The sequence below is a fragment of the Protopterus annectens genome, chromosome 12.part0 (genome assembly GCF_019279795.1).
Source record: "Protopterus annectens isolate FY-2018-M chromosome 12.part0, PAN1.0, whole genome shotgun sequence".
NCBI lineage: Eukaryota > Metazoa > Chordata > Ceratodontiformes > Protopteridae > Protopterus > Protopterus annectens.
The window spans coordinates 912972956-912985054 of record NC_056746.1 but is presented as its reverse complement, the minus strand read 5'-3'; the positions used below and the strand labels follow the sequence as shown (position 1 = coordinate 912985054).

The 12099-nt window shown below is 38.4% G+C and overlaps 1 protein-coding gene across 1 annotated transcript in view; it reads right to left on the bottom strand.

Annotated features, from left to right (window-relative positions):
- The window catches only part of RNF114 (ring finger protein 114), a 420507-nt gene that overhangs the window by 219414 nt on the left and 188994 nt on the right, over window positions 1-12099 (bottom strand). The window lies entirely within an intron of this gene.

Below are 12099 nucleotides of genomic sequence, written 5' to 3'. Positions count from 1 at the left end.
GTTGGTTCAATCCCAGCTGCTGATGTGGTTCAGTACTGAACAGCAACATCTGTCACGGACACTTCTACATCTTTAAAAAGTGTCAATGAGGAACTGTAAATTTAACATGAACAGCCATACAGGTTTTTCCGAAATTTTCCTCCAGCTTTTCTTTAGCCAGCAGCCTGAATGTTGGTCTAGGAAATTGGAGCATTAAGGAAGGCTGCCCTGAAATTTTCTTTCTAGTCCGAGAAGTAAAGCCAGGTATGGTCAACTCTGGCATTTGCTGGTCTTGCTGCACTACCTGCTGCATTGTGAGAAAGGTGGATGCTCAAGTTACTCATGGTGAGGAGTGTAGACGCCCAAGTGGAGACATGTACTCGATAATTCGTTCAAACGAGATTTGTTTGTGGTTTGCCAAACCAATTACTATGAGTTAATAATATTAATATACAAAAGAAAGAAGACAGAAAGCAAAGACTGCTAAAAAGCAAACTATTCAGAGATGAATAAGTATATTCTAATGGTAAAGCATATCCAGTACCCCAAGTCAAGAAAACATTGTATTCAAGGGCAGCCAGACATGCATGTTAATGGTTCAATAAGTGTGGCAGCTGGTCCTCCTTTGCACATGGTTTATTATGATGGGTCTCGAGATTTATTAAAGCAGACTGATTTTTTAGATGCAGAGGAATTCCCTCTCCTCAGGCGCTCTGAGGGGGAATACCCAAGTGCGCCATATCAGGAGAAAGCATCATGCAAGAAGCCTGCAGCAAAATCTCATCTCAACAAATCTACACATTCCATTGACAATATATGTGTGGGCTCTTTGATTTTAGAGTTGACTGATATAATTTTGATGGCTCGAGTAATAATTTTAATGAAAAATCTTTAATAAGCGAATAAAGATTTTTAATTTTAGTAATATTCACACTGAGGAAAAGCATTTTAAATTTGTTCAGCAACAGTTTTATGTTTGCATCTATGGTGCCTTATGATGTTGCTGATTCATTAATTGATTTAAAATCATTTATTAGAAAATTAAATTTAAGAGTTATGTTTCAAAATACACCCAATCCAGTTAATGATGGGGAAAATTCGTTCGAGCTAGCACACAATCCCCAAACACATCCCACTTTTCAGTTACATGAAAAATTTTGTGAAAATGATCATAGCGTTCGCGTTTTAGATTTGTGAGTAATGAACCTTGAGCAATTATTAGTGAAAGAAACTGATGTTGGTGGCTTGAGAATAATGAAACCAGATAAAGGTGGAGGGGTAATCCTGATGGACTTAATACATCTAGGATGTACACGGTCCTTAACAGTACACAATATACAGGAATTTCTTAAAAAAAAAATCAACATAGCTTATTATAATATTGATGTGATTTTGAAAGATCTTTTTGGTCAAGGAGTCACTGATTACAACCTTTACAAAATTTTAAGCGTTGACAACACATCTTTGGTATACCCAAAGTTCACAAGAATGTACATGACCCCACATCAGTCTCTCTCAGCAGCAGGATCCAAGACTATCTTTAGCCTTATATAGATAAATATATATATATATATATATATATATATATATATATATATATATATATATATAAAGTTTCTTTAAAAAGTTTTCAGAAGTTTACATATGTGTTGCATGATTCTTGGGATTTTCTAAGATGTATATAACAAGATTACAATGATGTATAGCTATTGGTTGCACTTTATGTAATTGACCCTTTTTTCGGTTATTCCACACTTCACTGGACTTGACTGGTTCAGATGTGCGTGTACTCAGTTTAAAGAAATGCCACATATAAAAGTCAGTATTTTAGTCAATTTTATGAAACTGGTCTTGCACAATATATATATTTTTTATCACGAAGGAGAATATTTTAAACAAATTTCAGGTCTGGCAATGGATGCAAGATGCTTCCCATTGTATGCCAATATAATCCTTTGGCATTGGGAACAAAATAGTTCTCCAATCGGAGTTTACGTGCTTCATAGTGACTTACTTTCACTTCTTGGACAACATATTTACTGCGTGGAAAGGCAATATAGTAGACTTGGAGAGTTTTATAGCCTTTCTCAACTCTTCTACGGATTTAAAGATCCATCTTTTCCAGCTCTATTAATTCCATTCATTACTGAGATATTAATCTTTAACTAAAGGTGCAATTAAGCAAAATTTTACGTTATATTTATATAGAAAACCCACTTATTCCAACACCTTTTTACATTATACTAGTAACCAACTTTTGTCACAAAAGAAAAGTCTTCTTGAGGGGACAAATGGTATGCATTTCTAGAATTGGGTCGGATGAACAATTTCTGTTAGAAATTAAGTTATGTTCCTGGATAGAGGATATCCTTCTAGGGTGCTTTATAAAATAAAGAATGAGGTCTGTAAGAAGAGGCTGGTTGAATTTTATCCATTACTAGGAAAAGGACCCAAACAAACTCCAGCTAAAACTGGTAGGCATATACACTTTGAACTATGTTTGTTGGGAGGGTGGCCTAATGGATAAGGTGTTTGCCTTACAAACACAAGATGCAGGGTTTGAATCTCACAAGGGATAATTGGCTAGGCTTAAAATGGCTCGCAAGGGCAGTTAGCTTAGTACTAACCTATGAATCTATGAATCTATGAAAATATAGCCCTTGCAGTAAACTAATAAGGAAGGTCAAGACAGATAATTTGAAAGTCAGAGTACAATAGCCCAATTTATAAAATATTACATGATGGCCCTCAATTTTTAAGAGGCATTTAAATGTAAAAGAAAATTTGGAGATGGACATGAACATAAATAATTTAGATAGCATCAATAGAACACAAAAAGGGATGCTGAAATGTGGTTCCTGTTCATTGTAAATATATATTTGTGGGTTAAACACAAACTTAGAACTTGTCAACCTGAGTTTAAATTATTATACAAATGTGATTGTAATTTGACAAGAAATGTTCAACATTGTGATTTTTGTCACTTTTTACATTGGAAAAACTAAAAGGACACTGAAAAAATGCATACATGAACACATATGATATACGCATGTCTAATGACAGCAATGCTTCGTAAAAATATAAGCTCACTTGTCCTAAAAATTTTTTTTTTTCATTTTGAAACAAGTTTTTCCAAATACTGGGGGGGGGGGGTTCGTAGGTGCAAAAGCTCAAGTATTGTGAGCTGTTGTGGCAATTGAGTATGGAAGCTAACATGCCCCCTGGTTTGAATGATTTGATTTCTATCAGTAATGTTTTTAAAAATGAGCCAAAGTTCATCACAGACCACAAGAATAACAAGAATATTAAGTATTCCCCCAGTATGTTTGTATTTTATAACAAATGATTTAGGCACGTCATATTTAGTTCTTAACACTAGAGGGCAGCAGAATATTGTTTAATATTCTTCCTTCACAGTATAATGATTTCTTATCATTCCTCTTTTAGAACATATTTTAAGACAATGTAAAATCATAGATTAAGATTTTTTTTAATCGAGTAGGTATTTAAGGATTTTACTTTTAAGTCTCTGTTTCAGTTTTTAATGTTTTGTTGTGTTTCCCTAGATTCACATTAGATAATTGATGGCATAACTGAATTATGAAGTATAATTACTTAATATTTTTTAGTATAAATAGAAGTGAATGATGATATAGTAGCAAAAGGAATTCCAAGTTAGAATGAAAAATGTGGTGATTAAGTTAAGCATTCTGTTCTTATTGTGTCTTTGATCGATTATAAAGTTTTGCTATTAAACTTTGGTTTTATCCCCGTAAGTCTCTCTTTTTTTTCTACAGTGCCTTTTTGGCGTTTTTAAGTGTTTTAAAAATGAACGCATCCAAGTTATAACCCCCATCATTATTTTAATATTGTGGTACTTATTAACACTATATTATTTTTAATATTTTAACATATTTATCAGTGTTACCTAATGTATGCATCACTTCTTTAAAAGTTAAGAGGTACTTTAATCATGGACTACTACTTGCCGATTTTGGTCAACTGCTTGTTTAAATATTTATTTAATTTGATTTTTGGTGTAATTTTACAAGCTTTTGATGAAGTCCTGCTTAAATAGGGAAGAAAGGACTTAACATTTGTATAATAAATTATTCTTTGTTTATACATTTGAGTTGTCAGCTCTTTGTGGATTCATTGTGCCTACCTTGGGTTTTTTGGTTCATATTCAAGAAACAGGCAAGTGACCTGAACACCAACAACAGAACTTTATTTGAAGACAAAAGGGAAGCATCAGCTGTAAGGCTTTTTCCAGCTTTTTCATTTTCACTTTCACCTGCATCATCTGTTAAGAGTTCCTCCAGCTAGGAATCGGAAGGAGGTTACACAGGAGAATAGCATTACTTTCTCTATCCATGTCTGACTTCATAAAGTCAGACAGAATCTTGTAGATTTCCTTTTACAAGACTTTTGCTCTGCAGTGTTGGTGAGACACTACTGGGGACAAAGAGGCACAAACCTTTTTTGCGCTTCTACTAAACTTTCAGCTTCTGTCTCAGTGTTATGAAGCAAAGAAAAGTTCAGATACGGGTCAAAATGGTCTCTGGATAAGACTGATAGGATATGCATCGAGCAGCACAGGCTGCAACACTAAGCTCATGTTCAGCCTTGATACAGGGCTCTGCAGTGAGGTTGTCACTCTTGATCCAAGTTAATTATGGTGTCAACGAAGCAAGAGCATTGGCTCCTTTGTGTCAGGCAACCATCTAGTGCCAGTATCAAAGCAGATGCTAATGGGCCCAAGGTCTCAAAGGCCAAAAACTCGGACTTCTAAATTTGCATCTGAAATGTTGCCAGAGCTACTGATCCTAGAATCAGTGGTCCTACAGACAAGTAAGTGCCAGAGGCATAAAATGTAGAATCTAGCAGTGTCAGTGGCGTTACCACCAGGACAGAGGCTGCACTGAAGCAATCAGCACCAAAGTAAGGAAGTGGGGGTTCGATTAAGAACGTGGCACTATCCACCTCCGGCTCACAGTAACAGCTTGACAGCTAAGACCTAAATTCAACTGCACCTGAGGCGTGGCCTTTGGCAACTTCACATAATTTATACCCATTGAAACAGACCTATGAGAAAAAACTGAAGGGAATCCAAAGAGGGATTGCCTAGGAAGCTACAATCTCTTCTTAAGGATTCTTCTCAAAGATTTAGGAGGATGCTCCTTAATCACTTGTGCAACCAACTAAAATTTCTTCTACAGGAGATTCCCTTTCTTCCCTATAAAAATCTTAAGAGGAGAGGGGAAACATCCCTTGAAGAATCTACATCACGTTTATTAGAAGTAAAAAAAAAATAGAACTTTTCCGTTAACAGGGCAACAGCATTTTTTCACTTCGTTTTCTGTTATCGGGGAAACAGTTGAAATGCGGTAGCTGAGCTGCGAATGTACTGTGAAACCATGCATTTTTCATGTTAATATTAACAGGTGTGTGAAATAATTAAATGAATAATATTTTTAAAAAAAAAAGCTTCTTCCAATTATGCACTTTAAGAAAAAAGCGCTCTCTAGTAACAGCAACAGAGACCGACAAATACAGTACAGTTGTGTACACTTACCATAAATGTAGATGTTAGAGTGTATTCACTGTTGCAGTCATTACATTTGGGTAATCTGCTGGCAGGTTGCCCTCAGTCAGCCTGATTAACAAAGTCTTGGGTCCTGCGTCAGTTGCTTTCCCTTCTTCCATGACATCAGGCTGTCAGGGGTATAAAACATGTAGCCGATGCCATTACATCAGTTTTTCTTGCCCCAGATGTCAGGTGCCCCCCAAATGGGGAGCCAGGTATTTAAGTAATTAAACACACAAAAATATATGCCACCAAACAAAAGCAAATACACCAAAAAGGCTTTTAAGCATAGTAAAGGAATGTAGAGGCATAGTAAGAGAAAAACAGGGGGGTTGGAGGGAGGGTAACCAGGACTGTAACAGTGAATACACTCGAACATCTACATTTATGGTAAGTGTACACAACTGTACTATGTTCTTCGTGTTTCACTGTTGCAGTCATTACATTTGGGTAGATTCCCAAAGCTATGGTTGGGCGGACAGATTTTATACAGCATTAGGATCAGCTATAAGGCCCTGCAGGACAGCAGTGGCAAAGCCAGCTCTGGATTAAGAGAAGAAAGGTAAATGGTAACGTTTGGTGAACATATAAACTGAGCTCCAGGTAGCAGCTTTTAGAATCTCTCTGGTAGGAACACCTCTGAGAAAGGCTGCAGCGGTAGATGCAGCCCTGGTGAAATGAGATCTGATCCCCGGGGGGGGGGGGGCAGTTTTACCATGGCGCATATAGCAAAAATGAATACAATGGCTTATCCATTTGGAAATAGTCTGCTTTGAAATAGCCTTTCCCTCTGCCCCTGCAGCAAATGCCACCAGTAGTTGTTCAGATTTTCTTAGAGATTTTGTCCTGTTTAAGTAAAATCTAAGTTGTGTGTGTACATCCAATGAATGCAAATGTAATGACTGCAACAGTGAAACACGAAGAACATCTATAGTTTACAAGAGCTGCTTTTCCCCATTCTGTAAAAAGTACCAATACATCTTCCTATTCTACATTAAGGAGAACAGACATCCTGTAGTTCTGGTTACAAATGTAATACAGACTAGGTACATATCACATTTCATGCAAAATCTGCAGTTTGTACATTTCGCGGTTGAAATATACTCACGCTGTTCTTCACTGTAAACACAAATAAAAGTGGCTCCGATATACTGTGCCAGTAGCCATACTAAGTACCTCACATTTTAATCTGATTTAAAACAAAATAAAATATTTCTTTTTTATAAGTCGGTGTCAAACTACATTACTTATATGAAGCCAGCAAAATAAATGGGGAAGGGTGCGACGGAGGCTTGGCACGGACGTGTGGTGTGTGATACCCAATCAGATCATGACTTGACAATTGCTTGAAGAAAATTTAAAGTAAGACACTTCACAGGAAAACAGTTCATTATATACAATTAATGTGGGGTGTGTGTGTGTATATATGTGTATATATATATATATATATATATATATATATATATATATATATATATATATATATATATATATATATATATATATATATATATATATATACACACACACAGATTATGAGTATTTGAAAAAACATCTGATTTTGATGAATTTATTTAGTTTTTTTTACTTTCTGTAACTTATCGGGGCAACATTTTCAACACCATCGTTCAATTGTAATGTACTTGCTAAAGATGTCTGTTAAACAGATATGTGTACAACTTAAAAGTAACTTACATTTTTTACTATATAATATTAACAAGAAATACTTTTTACATATAAGTGGTTAGCAGACATTTTAAGGAACTGGATTACAGATGAACAATGGCGCTGAAAGTGTTGCCCTGTTAACGGAAAAGTACCAACAAAAATTTATGTTCTTACCGTAACATTCCATGTGTGTTGCCTATCTTCATTAACCTGTGGTCTCTGTTCTTACCCTTTGAACCGACCAGCCACGTCGCTAGCTAAAGATTCCAAGCTCGAGCTCCTCCCTCCTACCCATAATTTATCACGCTTCTAGATTACCTCAGATGCGAACAGTGGTTAACAAATAGACCAACATAGCCATCACAGAATAAAAATGAGAACATCAGGAGCTCAGTAAGGAACTGTGGTTCCTTTGAACGACTCTACTTTTAAAGACCGAAAACACAAAATACTGACTTTCAAAATAGAGACCACAATGCAGAATTCTGACAATACTGAAACTTTAAAATGCTGAGTGTTGGAAGACTGAAACGGATAATGCAGACATACAGAATGCCAACAACAATACAGGAAGTTGCATGTAAATGTAAATACATGTTGTTGTGTCTTTTGGCTTTTCCCGGTTAGGGGTCGCCACAGCGGAACTCCGGTTTGCTAATGATTGGCAGCAGATTTTTACGTGCCGAGTTGCCGGCCCTGACTCACAACCTTCAATGAAGGTACGCCCATTCACGTACGTCTCCACACAGAAGATGCTCTAGCTGAGAATCGAACAGGACGTCTTACTATGAGGCGACAACGCTACCGCAGCACCACAGGTATGTCTATAAATTTTTCTACCAAGCATTTAAACAAACACGGCAGATGTTTAGCATGATGCTCCCAGCAGTAGTGGAAGTGTGAAGACAACAAGGTCGAAAAAAAGTATAAGCCCTTTTCACTGCTGTAGTGCAATCCAGGAGTTGGTATATATATATATATATATATATATATATATATTATATTATATATATATATATATATATATATATATATATAAATATATATTATATTATATTATATAATATATATATATATTTTTTTGGGGGGAGGGTCTGCAGGATAGAGGCAAGTACATATTTACTGAGTGTGTGAAAGCTATAAGAAGTGTTTTGGAACTTTGAATAGTATAGTTATGTGTAGCTTATTGTTTAGATTAGGAATTACATTTTTCTTTGACACGTTTGCGGTTTATTTCTGTAGAGGTAGTTGTTTTCAGAAGTTTAAAGTTTTGTTGTACTCTATTCGCCAGACCAGTACTATAACATGCATCATCTGTGTGTTTAAATTAGGCATTTTGAGAATCGACATTGTAAAGTTTGTGTTTTCAGAAGTCAGCATTGTGGTCTTTGCCTGTATTTTAGGTTTTCAGTCTTTAAAAGTAGATCCCTATGAACATATCTATCAGATCTCTTGGAAGTCTTGGACTGTGGAAAGGTTGATGAAGAATGAAGTTGGACAACACAGATGGAATGTTATGGCAAGAACATAACTTCTTTATGTAATGTTGTCATCTTCATTCATTCATTAACCTGTGGGACAGAGTCCCCAGCTACAATAACCCAGGGTGGCCCTCATGGAAGGATATGCTGGATTACAGCAGAGCCAAAGGCACTTCTGCTCCTGGAAATGTCCAACTTATAATGCACAATAAAAGTATTAGGGTTTGACCAAGTAGCTGCTGCACAAATGTCCTCAATAGATGCACTCGACCAAAAGGCTTGGGAAGTTGCCACAGACATTGTGGAATGAGCCTTAATCTGACCAGGCGCTGGAATGTTCCTGGAGGAATAAACAAAGGAAATACAGTCTTTCAACCATCTAGCTAAGGTAGTCTTAGTAATGGGTTTATCTTTAACATCTGAAAAGGATATGAACAACTGATCAGACTTCCTGACAGACTTTGTTCTACGTAAAAACATAATTGTCTATGTACATCAAGCAAATGAATAGTGTACTCTCCCTTACTCTGAAAATTAGGGAAGAAAACAGGAAGATTTATATTTTCCCTAGTGACTTTAGGCAAATGGATTGGTATGAAGGGTAACTCTCTTTGTGGAATATCAAGTAAGGAAATTTGCAGAAGTTCAGAGACTCTCTAGTAATAGCTACCAAGAACAACATCTTCCGGGAAAGAAATTTTAAATCTACTGTAGCTGCTGGCTCAAAAGGGGGGCAAACTAAAGCTTGTAAAATTACAGTTAAGTCCCAAGGAAGAGTAGGATCTTTTATAGGGGGACAAAGCAGAAAAGTGCCTCTAAGAAAGGTTTTACAGAGTTCGGATGAAGCCAGAGAAAAAGACTTGTCCAAAACAGAAACCGGAGATAGCTGCTAGCTGTACTTTAATGGTGGAGTAACTAGCTCCATTATTGAAAAGAAAGGCCAAAAAAATCTAAAACTACTGAGACTGGGGGGGGGGGGGTCTGTGAAAGGATCTACTTGTTTCTGTTGCACTTGTATGGAGAATCTTTTCCATTTGTTCTTATAAATTATCCTGGTTGAGGATTTATGGGTGGACCAATATTTTCTGAACAGGGGAGAAAAGCCTGGGGAGTCTAGCCATCACTGGAATTGAAGAAACCATGCAGTTAATTTCAGTCCTTGAAGGTCTGGGTGAGGGGGGCCCTGATGGGTAAGAAAGTAGATCTGGAGTTGGGTACAGCGTCACTGGTAGGCAAATCAGATGACGCCAAAGAAAGGGGAACCAGGACTGTTGAGGCCAAAGAAAAGGGAACCAGGGGTGTCAAGGCCAAAAGGGAGCAACGAGGATTACCTTTCTCATCAAAAGAGCCTTCTGTAAGAATTTGGGAATTAAGGGCAGTGAAGGAAAAGTATAGAGCAGACCAAGAGGCCATGTATGGACTACAGCATTCCTGGGTGGCTGTCCCTGAGTAGGGATCAAGGCAAAGTACCCGCTGCATTTGTTGCTGAGAGGTGACAAAAACATTGCAGCAAGGTTGACACCATTTCTGAAACTTACATACGTCAGTGACAACAGGTAGCACATTCACCTTTGGTGCAGAAGGCTGTACGTTCTATTCCCATACCAGGTAGAGTGATTGCCGGGACAGCAGTATAGTATGGGTAAGGGTGCTGCTCTCCTAAGTATGCCATACTTCAGATGAGACATTAATCTGCTCTGAACTGGTGGCCAATAACATCACATACAAATGCCATAGCTACAGCCAACCTGCGGGCAGAAAGATTCAGTGAAAACTTCACCCCCCCTGTCCCCCCATCAGTAAACCAGCACATCCCCAGTACTTGCCCCCCTCCCTTCATCACCAAGGAGCAGGTCTTTAATGCCATCTCAAAGGCAAAAAAATACAGTCTCCATGGGACCAGACAACATCCCTGGCTGTATCCTACACTGACACATATGCTCTCTGCTCCATTAGGCACCCTATTCAACTAAAGCCTGAGCACCAGCTTCATCCCAGCCGAATGAGGACAGCCACTGTCATCCCTCTAAACAAAGGTGGAGCATCCAATCACACAGGCAATTATAGGCCCATTTGCCTAACTATCTGCAAGGCCATGGAATGCATCATAGACCTTATAAACAAAGGCATCTGCAACCTCAAAACGTTTAACTCCACACAGTTTGGTTTTGACAAAGGGAGATTATGCTTGTTAAACTTGGTTGACTTCTACGAAATAGTCACCAAAGCCATGGATGAGGGGAAGACTGCGCACACCACAAGGAGGTCATAGCATCTCTGTACCCCTGCCTTATCAGACCCATTACTGAGTAAAATGGCCCCTTCGGCATGTACCTTGCCAAGCACATGCAGAAGCTGGAGAGACCACAGAGGCTCCTGACTAGGAAAATCCAGGGTTTCAAACACCTATCCTATACAAATAGGCTGAAAGCCCTGCCTCTCTACTCAGCCTCATACAGACTGCTCAGAGGTGAACTGTGTCTGGCATACAAGGCCATTTCAGACCCAGCCTTGATGGAGTTGCTGCAGATCCCCAGAGTCAAACTCTACTTGCACAACCTGCACACAAGGCCTCAACCTGGTCTGCAACATTAACATAACTTGTTGGTGGAATAGATCTGTGTCCCAAAGATTTCAACATCTGTGGAATAGACTTCTCCATGTCAAGAGGATTACCTCTCTAGCCCTCTAAGAGGAACCTGGACAACTAGATGGGAAACAGAAAATACACCCCTGGTATCCCACCTGCATACCTGCTGGACAGGGGAAAGGGAACATGGGCAAAATTCTTGGCTAGGCTTATAAGGGCTTCTGGACCAATAGCCTAGTATAATCCTATGAACCTATGAAACAGTCTGCCATGGATTCGTTCAGACACCACTCATGAGGCACCAGTAAAAATCATCTCAGCCCGTCCACCAAGATGTTGGATTCTCCTGAAATGTGCTCTGCCACCAGAAAGCAGATGGTACAGATCACCCATTAACACACATTCATAGCTTCCTGACATAGGGGGTAAGATCTGGTCCCTCCCTTCTTGTTGATGTACTAGATAATCACCCACTGACATACTGTCCATCTGAATAGCAAAAGTTCTTAGAGAAAGAAACCTGTGTAGTTCTTGCAATGCTAGAAGAATCATTCTCATTCTCTAGTACACAGATATGCAATTTGGTCTCCTGTAGCATCCACATGGCTTGGACTGTGACGCAGATAATACCCCCCCACACCCCATCTGGGAGGCATCTGTGGTCAACATGGCATTTGGGGGAGGAAGAATGAAAGGACGACTGCAAGTAACCTCTGTAGAATGAAGACACCAAAGAAGAAGATATTTGCAAATCCAAGAAAGTTTGACGGGAAAGCTCAGGGGATTCCTGTGTA